General features: G+C 38.6%; 1 pseudogene; it reads left to right on the top strand.

Moving 5' to 3' along the window:
• The first annotated feature begins 1791 nt into the window (after positions 1-1791).
• On the top strand, positions 1792-4067 carry LOC115994135 (annotated as a pseudogene).
• The last annotated feature ends 6016 nt before the right edge of the window (positions 4068-10083 follow it).

Below are 10083 nucleotides of genomic sequence, written 5' to 3'. Positions count from 1 at the left end.
TATAAATTTTTAAGCAAATTGCCAGTCTTGAAACGTTGTTGCTACTGAGGATTCACTTTAAATGCAATTTAATGTTGTGGGGTATATGTTTTGACCGCTTCAAATAGGCCAAATTGGTATAAGAAGTTGATCTGAAACGTTGAAGGATAAAAATTTGCTCACAGGAAGCTACAGCGTTGAAAAAGCAATCTTGAAGTATATGTTTTGACCGCTTATAACAGGTGAAATTGAGGGAAAAATAGACAAATTATGCAGCAAAATGTCTATATTTTAAAATTATTTAGTAATATGTCCATATTTTTTAAATTTGATTTTAATAAAATTGAATTATGTGTAAAACTTGATATTTTCAAATCAAGTTATATGTATATTTTTAAGTAGAACTCGATGTTAGTAATATTGAGTTTCACTTAATTTTTTTTAAATTAAGTGGAAAAATATGTATAGAATTCGACATTGTTAATGTCGAGTTTCACCTCTAACTTAATTTTGTTAAAATTGAGTTTAAAAAATTGGGATATTTTGCTAAATAGTTTCAAAATACGAGCATTTTATTTTATAATTTGTAAATTAGAGACAAATATTCATTTCCCCCCATGAAATTGATATAAGAAGTTGATCTGAACCATTGAAGAAAAAAAAAAATTTTCCTCACACAAGGCTATAGAGTTGAAAAGGCAACCTTCCCAAAATCTTGTATACATAGGTGTCTTTGACAGTGAAAGTCTCGTTATCTAGGGATGGCTTTTCGTTGAGCTCAGGTTGTTCACACGAGTTATACTTGTTTTAAAAAATTATATATATAAGTATTTGTTAGGTTCTAAGTTTTTAAGAACTAATGTATTAGAACTCTAATTTGTATTGTTGGCAAACCATAATCAAAATAGGTTTTTAGTCTTGTTTTAGACTTGCTCAAAGTATGCGTTTTATGTAAAGTTGGAATTGAGCTGTTGGAGAATTCATTGTGCAATTCAGTTTGGCTCGATTGAACGAGAATTAGACTCAACCGATCGAAAGTCGGGCAAAATGTTTTTTCTACAGAATTCCAACTCAGCCCTAAGCCTATATGACGTGTAGGGTTTTATGTTTTGCCCTAGGTATAAAAGGAAAACCCTAGCCACGTTTTTTAGGTTGCTCTATTTGCTATGTGTGTGAATCTCTTGTGAGATCTGAGAAGTGGTTGCCTTCACACATGCTTAGAATTATCAAGAAGGAGATTTCATTGAGAGCTTTATGATCATTCAGTTGCAGCAATAAAAACTCAAAGATACACAAGCAGGAGTGCTTGTACTTGCTGGAGAATCTAATAAAGAAGGAGTCCATGGTCTCAAAGCTGTCACGTGGTCGTGTCAGTAAGTTTTCTACTGGTGGGTAGCAATAAGATGTTAGTGGTCTAAGTCGCTATTGTAAAACTTCGATTCTTTCATAGTGGATTCAAGTTTACCTTGAGGATAGCTAGATTAAATCCTCCCCAGGTTTTTACCCGTGTGGTTTCCTGGGTCATTATATCTTTGTGTTCTTTATATTCCGCACTTTACATTGATATGATTATATGATTATGTTAACCTAGAACTGAAATTTGTACCAAGTAATCACTTGGCTAATTAACTAGGTTAATTCAATTGTTTTTTAAGGGGTCTAAAAATGCACAGTATTCTTAAATGGTGTGCTCAGGAAATATTGAGATAGTATTCCGACTTTTATCAAGTCAAAACAACGATATTTTAGGAATTTTGAGTCTTTGAGACATTTTAAATTTAAACAACCAAAAGCCATTTGTTCACAGAGATAAATATTTTTCCTCCTTTTCTTAATGGTGGCTGGGCTTACATCTCTTCATTTTTTGATAACTCTCTACTTCATCCTTAAGATTCCATTGATGTTTTCTCAAGATGACCAGTTCATCTACAATGGCTTCAATCCAGAAAATCTGCATCTAAATGGAGCCGCTCAAATCCACCCCAATGGTGTATTGCAACTCACCAACAATTCACAACAAGAAGAAGTTGGTCATGCTTTCTACCGACTTCATCTAAAATTCAACACTTCTTCTTCGGGTTTAACTCAGGCTCTTTCATTTTCCACAAACTTTGTATTTGCAATAGTTCCTGAAATACCATCCAAAGGTGGCCATGGAATTGCCTTCACCATCAGGCCCTCGTGGAAATTCACCAATGTTGTAGCCAGCAATTATCTAGGACTCTTGAATGCCTCAAAGAATGGCCTTTCAACAAACCACTTATTAGCCATTGAGCTTGATACTATAGAGGGTCAGAATTTTCAAGATATTGACAACAACCATGTGGGAATCGATGTGAACAGCCTGAAATCAATTGAATCAGCTACTGCAACCTACTATTCTGATCAAGAAGGGAAGAATATAAGCATGAAGCTAGTAAGTGGTAACCCAATGCATCTTTGGATAGACTACAATGAAACAGAAAAGTTACTGAATGTAACACTAGCCCCAGCCAGCATCACAAAACCAAACCGGCCTCTCTTGTCAACACGCATAGATCTGTCCCAATATCTTTTGGAATCTATGTATGTTGGTTTCTTTGCAGCCACTGGTACAGTTACAAGTGACCAGTATATTCTTGGATGGAGCTTTAATAAAAGTGGACAAGCACAAAGCCTTGACATTTCGAAGCTTCCTCAACCTCCCCGACAGAGGAAAAGTAAAGATAAGCAAGGACAGATTATCATGAGTTTGATCATAGCAGTAGTGGTCGTGCTGATATTGGTCACTGGAACTGCTTACAATTCAAGGAGGAAGAAATTTGAAGAAATACGTGAAGACTGGGAAAAGGAGTACAGTCCTTAGAGGTTCACCTATAAGAATCTCTACAAGGCAACCAAAGGTTTCTCAGACAAAGAGCTTCTTGGAGCAGGAGGTTTTGGAAAGGTTTATAGAGGAACACTACCCTTCTTCCAATACACAAATTGCAGTCAAGAAAGTCTCCCATGATTCCAAACAAGGGATGAAAGAATTTGTGGCTGAGATTATTAGCATGGGAAGGCTAAGGCATAGATACTTGATCCAGCTCCTAGGATATTGCTGGCGAAGAGGAGAACTCCTCTTGTTCTATGATTATATGCCCAATGGAAGCCTTGACAAGTTCTTATATAGCAATGAAAAGCCAAACCTTAACAAGATTCAATGGTTTCGAATCCAGAAAGGAGTAGCTTCTAGCCTCCTCTACCTCCATGAAAAGTGGGAACAGGTTGATCTACGCAGAGACGTAAAAACAAGTAATGTTCTATTAGATGCTGAATTAAATGGAAGGCTAGGAGATTTTGGCCTTGCCAGATTATACGACCACGGTACCAATCCTCAAACCACTCATGTGGTTGGGACAGTGGGTTATTTGGCTCTAGAGCTTACTAGAACAGGAAGGGCAACCACTTGCACTGATGTGTTTTCTTTTGGGCTTTCATGCTTAAGATGGCTTGTGGAAGGAGGCCTATAGAGCTACAAGGACTGCCTGAAGAGGTTGTTTTGGTTGATTATGTCTTTCTGTGCTTGGGAAAAGGAGCCATCCTTGATGCTAGTGATCCTAGATTGGAAGGTAATTATGTGGTGGAGGAAATGGAATTGGTTTTGAAACTATGCCTGTTTTGCTCACACTTAGTGCTAGAAGCGAGGCCTAGCATAAGGCAAGTGGTGCACTTTTTGGATGGCAATGCTAAGCTGCCAGAACTACCAAATGACAAAGCTTGTTTTGGTAGATCTACAAGTAATGAAGTGTCTGATTTCTTCTTGTCATTTCCCCCATCTTTTAGCATAGCTTCTGCTACTTCCTATTCTAGCATTAATTCAATCCTCAGAAGTGGTGATTGAATTAGTAGTATATTGTGCTATGGGTTGAATAGATCATGGATTAATGCTTGGGACCAAATCAGCAAGTGGCAAGTACAAAACACCGATTGCTTGGGTGTGGTGAGAATGGAAAATAGAAACTTTTGAAGAATGTGATGTATATAGTTGCTTTCACTTAGTGTAGAAACTGTTATGGTAGTCTACTTTTTTTTTGATAAATGTTAGTAGTCTAACTTAAGCTCTTAAGTACTGCCACAATAAGATCAATTTTTTTTTTTTGTTGTTGCAAGTTTTATAGATCAATATTTATGTAGTGTATATTTACAGATAAGGCTGTAAACTAGCCGAGCTTTGTTGAGTAGTGAATATTCAAGCTCGGCTTGACAGCAAAAGTAGAATGTTCAAGCTTGGCTTGAGCTTGATACGAGTCTAATACGAGCCTACAAATAATGTTTAAGCTTGAGCTTGTTATAAAGTATAAAAGCTTGAGCTCGGCTTGGCTTGGCTTGATTCATTGGTCAAGCTATGCTCGAGCTCAATATCATGTTTTGGAGCTTTAGATCCAACACAAGTATATTATCAAGCCTATATCAAGTTTCTTATCTAGCCTATTTGGTTTGAATGAGTGGTCTCCACTTATAATTAATTAAAGTTTTAGAAGGATATGAGTTTACTTGTCAAGCTCATATCAATTTTATTACCAAACTCATAAATAAACCTAAACTCAACTTGTTTTGTTACTTTTGTATTGAGCCTTGGTGTTCACAAGCTTATTCATGAACAATATTTTTTACTTGGGCTCGGCTCGTTTATTAAACAAGCCTAAAACTAAAATTTAAGCTTGGCTTGTTTATAAACAAACAAACATGAACAAACTTTTTATCGAGCCTAGCCCAAGCTATTTATGAACGGCTTGGTTTACAGAACCATATTTATGCAGTATCTAAGAAGGCATCATCCATAAATCAATCAAATGTTTATTTTTAAATTATTTAGTCACTGACCCATCTTGCGTGGGAACATTTTTTTTTTTTTTTTTGGTAATGAGATATAAGATATAATTTGTTTTATGAAAATTTTTTAGTGCATAATATATTAAGATTTGCCATTTTGAAAAAGTAAACTCATTTAGTCAAAGAGGTATTATAGCACTTAACATTTTTCTCTTATGAGTTCCCCCTGTTTATCATTCTCTCTCTTTCTCTCTCCAAATGCAACATGTTCTTTAGGTATTTTTCTGTCTTTTGGATCTTTCTATTAATTACTTTAACATTTTTTTTTTATAGAATTTTAACCTATAGTGTCCACTTCTGATGATTGTGCTTAATTAGTGGCAAAGCCAGAAACTTTTTGTAGGGGGGCCAAACTAAATGTAACAAAATTCTTAAAGTTTTTTGGAAAGGTTTATAAAGGAACTCTTCGTTCTTCCAATACACAAACTGCAGTCAAGAAAGTCTCCCATGATCTTCAAAGTGTTTATTTTTTTTATAAGAATCTTCAAAGTGTTAATGCTTGTTGTGGCTAAAACTTTTTAAAACTTAAATGAAAATCAAGCAAATAACAACAACATTTAATTTTTACATGTTACATTTGCGAAAGTTTCTCTCTTGGATGTATCAAATCAATCAAGAAAAATAATATATAAGAATCAAGATGTATAAAACAATATTGAAACATCAACTTAACAACTATACAAATTTAAAATATAGGAAAACAATAATTTTGTTGACATCATCTTTCGAGATAAAAGATAGAAATTATGTTGATATCATTGGAGTGGCAATGATGTTTCTTTCTTTACAGATTGTGAAAGATGTTGAGGAATTCAGAAAATAAATTATTTGTCAAAAATGCTTTTTGGAAGATGTGTCACCATAATGTTAGACACAAATTATTAGTAAAAGCCATAATTTAATATTATGCTTACAATTAACCAAAAAAAAAAAACTAAAATTGGACAAAGCTGGATCATTTTTTAGAAACCTAAAAGGCAATAAGAATCATAATTAGCAAGTAAAAAGTATATGTAATAAAGGAACATCTTAGTACCCAAAAAGAGTGAGAGAAGAAAATTACCACTAAGGACCATGGGTAGGTATGTGCAAGATGGGGATTTGTTTTTGGAAAGAGAAAATGTTTAGGGGGGATGACTAGTGTAGCTTCCCTACTTGGGTGTAACCATAGTAGCACCCTAACTGCTCTCGAGCAGGACCCCATACTCCCAGTCAGTTAAGTTAGGTCAACCGTTTGGGCTGAAAATGTGATATAAGGAGCACCTACACAGAGCTAGTTGTTGAGGCTCAAACCCAAGTCCTAAGACTTGTTGGCCCAGTTTCTTACCAACGAGGCCATCGAATGTTGGTAAGATAGGGATAATTGTTGATTACCAACCCAAGTGGATGACTATGTGTTTCTTTGGACGATTCTTTTGCCCTTGGATCCAGCATATATTCATGAGATGAAGATAAAATTTCCTAGGAACGCAATAAGACATGTTATTTCAGTTTGAGCAAACTATACAACTAATAATTATAATCTTAGCAACATAAGCATAGCAAAAGCAAAATGCATGTAATAATAGTGGAAGAGAAGTAGGCGTGATATGTTCTTTTAAAAAAACCAAATGGTGTGGTATGTTTTGGGAATTGGAGAAGCGGCAGGGGCTAAACAAATGAAAATTTAAAACAAAGAAGCTAAAGAAATAATAGTCAATTTAAATCCTTTAGAGAGTGTGTGTAATTTGGAAAACAAAAGGTCATTAATAATTAACAAAAGGTTCCCTGAGGGATGATAAGACTACCCGTACAGGTCAGGAACGTGGAAGTTTAGATTAACTTTATTGTAGTAGAGGCTTTCTCCCCATATACAACTATCCTAGCTAGACCTTAGCTTCACGCCATAGGGGCAGTACCCTCAACTTTACACCTAAAGGTCAAGTACCCTACTCAGGGAAGAGTGGAAGAGTTAGCAGGTGATCATGCCATGGCCAAGCAGTGCATGGTATCAGCAATCATGCAACGGTCGCCGGATCCTACCAAGGTGACTAAGGATCCAATCTCATAGCAACCAAAGGGGCCTGCGAGGGAGCAGTAGACCAAGGCATCAAAAGAATCATCTAAGGAGTTAGAAAAGGTGATAATAGTGTAGGACCCAGAGCAGTATTTTCAAGTAGGATCACAGTTGCCACTCATAGAAAAGGCAGAGTTGGTAAATTTCCTGAAGGCAAATATTGATGTTTTTACGTGGAACACTTATGACGTTCCAGGGGTTGATCTTATGTTGGCTTGTCACTGGTTGAACGTCGATCCCGAGACTGTGCCGCGTAAGCAACCTCCTCAGCAGTCATCCAAAGACCATGCCGAGGCAGTCAGGATTGAGGTAAATAAATTAAAGTAGGTTGGGGCTATCAAAGAAATCTTTTACCTCGAGTGGTTGGCCAACATAGTGGTGGTTAAAAAGAAAAATGGAAAGTGGTAAGTGTGCGTGGATTTTACAGACTTGAACAAAGCCTGCCCAAAAGGCCCCTTCCCCATTCTTAGAATTGACAAACTGGTGGACGCCACGGTAGGACATCCTCGGATGAGTTTCCTGGATGCCTTTCAGGGCTACCATCAGATTCCTATGTTTTTGTCTGACCAGGAGAAGACGGCTTTTCGCGCCCCGAATGGGAATTATCATTATCGTCTGATGCCCTTTGGCCTCAAAAATGCTGGTTCCACCTTTTAGAGAATGGTGACACGAATGTTTGAAGCATAGATTGGGAGGAATATGGAGGCATACATTGATGACATGGTGGTTAAAAGCAGGAAGGTAGAAGAGCATTTAGCTGACTTGGGAGAAACTTTTTCAGTATTGAGAGAACATAAATTGCGCCTCAATGCTTCCAAGTGCTCTTTTGGGGTCATCTCCGGCAAATTCTTGGGATACCTGATTACTCACCACAGGATCAAAGTCAACCCAGAGCAGATTAGGGCTATTAGCAATCTGCACCCTTCTTGGAGTCCCAAAGAGGTGCAAAGGTTGACTGGGATGACAACTGCCTTAAATAGGTTCATCTCTCAGTCTGCAGATAGGTGTCGTCCTTTTTTCCAACTGCTACACCGGTGGAAGGATTTTCAGTGGTCCGAAAAGTTTGTAACGGCTTTTAAGGACCTCAAACGTACTTGTCCAATCCACCGATACTTTCCTGACCCGATAAGGAGGAAGTGTTATATGCGTACTTAGCAATCACCATGCATGCTGTTAGCTTTGTCCTAGTCAGGAACGAGGATGGAGTTCAAAGACCCGTCTACTATGTTAGCAAATCCCTCCAAGAGGTTGAGACACGCTATCTCCCCTTGGAAAAGGCTGTGCTGGCCATTGTGCATGCCACTAGGAAACTCCCTCATTACTTCTAAGCCCATACCCTTGTAGTGCTTACCCAGCTCCCTTTGCAAGCCCTACTAACGAAATCTGATTATATTGGCAGGATCGCCAAATGGGGAACTACATTAGAAGCCTACGATGTCAAGTATATGCCTAACACTACCGTGAAAGAACAAGTTCTAGCAGAATTTATAGCAGAGTTCGCTGAGGGTGTCCCTGAGGAGGAAAAGGCAGTCATGAGTATATCGGTCTTACCAACAACAGATGCCCACTCGTGGAAAGTTTATACAAATGGATCCTCTAACCGAAAGGGGACAAGAGTAAGGATTGTATTGATCACCCTCAAGAAGCTGATGATGGAGAAATCATTATGGTTGGGATTCTTAGCCACCAACAATGAGGCTGAATACGAGGCCTTGCTAGCAAGGGTAGATATGGTCAGATTGTTAGAAGGAGAAGTGGTAGAATTGTACTCAGATTCTAGGCTCATCGTGGGCCAAGTTAATAGTGATTTTGAGGCCAGGGATGAAAGGATGCAGGGTTACTTTGCTAAAGTGCAGAATGCCCAAGCTTAGTTTAAAAGTTTTATTTTGAGGCAAGTCCCGAGGGGATAAAATTCTCATGCGGATTCTTTGGCAATGTTGGCCACCTCACTAGAGTCAAATCTTCCTCAGGTTGTTATTATTGAGGAAATGGACAGCTCAAGCCTTACAGGGATACCTTCGATAGGGGTGTGCAACATCCATGTGGGGCCTAGTTAGATGGATCCCATAGTGTCCTTTTTGAAACAGGGATCTTTGCCTGAAGACAAGTGTGAAGTGGAAAAGGTACGCAGAGCTGCACCTTGCTATTGGCTGTCTAAGGAGTAGAAGTTTTACAAGCATTCCTACTTGGGGCCATATCTATTGTGCGTACACCCAGAAGCCGTGGAGCCCTTATTGGAAGAAAGAGGACATCTGTAGGAGTCATACGGGAGGAAGGTCTCTAGCGCATAGGGCCCTCACTCAGGGGTACTGGTGGCCTAGCATGCGAAAAACCTCTCAGAAATATGCAAAAAGGTGTGACCAATGTCAGAGATATGCCTCGAATATTCATCAGCCAGGGGGAATTCTGAATCCTTTATCCAGCCCTTGGCCATTCGCCCAGTGGGGCTTGGACATAGTGGGACCCTTTCCTCAAGCTATAGGGAACCAAAGATGGCTCTTCATCAGCACGAACTACTTTACCAAGTGGGTAGAAGTCGAGCCCCTTGCCAATATTCGGGACATGGATGCCAAAAGATTCATCTGAAAGAGCATTGTCACTAGGTTTGGAGTTCCTCATACTCTGATCTCAGATAACAGTCTTCAATTTGACAGCAAAGCCTTTCATTGATATTACGAGGAGTTAGGAATTAGGAATGGGTATTCTACGCCCATTTATCCACAAGGGAATGGCCAAGTCAAGGCCACCAACAAAGTCATAGTGGCGGGGCTCAAGAAAAGGCTGGATGATGCCAAGGGAAGATGGTTGGACGAACTGCCCCACGTGTTATGGACCTATCATACCACACCCCGAAGATCAATAGGGGAGACTCCTTTCTCAATGACCTATGGGTCAGAAGTAGTAATTCCCTTCGAATCTGGATTCCTAACTCTAAAAATGGATCAATTTAACGTTGAAGAGAACCACTACTTACTCTTGGGCAGCCAGGATCTGGCCGAAGAGAAACAAGAGGTAGTGATAGTAAAAATGGCTTACTACTAGCAGAAACTTAAGCAAAGATATGACAAAGGGGTGAGAGCTAAACCCTTAACCCCAAGGGATCTAGTCCTAAGAAAAGTTATGGGGATGGCTAAGAACCCTGCTTGGGGCAAACTAGATCCTAATTAGGAAGGGCCCTATAGAATCACTTCCAT

The sequence above is a fragment of the Quercus lobata genome, chromosome 1, assembly GCF_001633185.2.
Source record: "Quercus lobata isolate SW786 chromosome 1, ValleyOak3.0 Primary Assembly, whole genome shotgun sequence".
Taxonomy (NCBI): Eukaryota; Viridiplantae; Streptophyta; class Magnoliopsida; order Fagales; family Fagaceae; genus Quercus; species Quercus lobata.
Note: the sequence above shows the minus strand (reverse complement) of the source record. Positions and strands in the feature narration are given on the sequence as shown.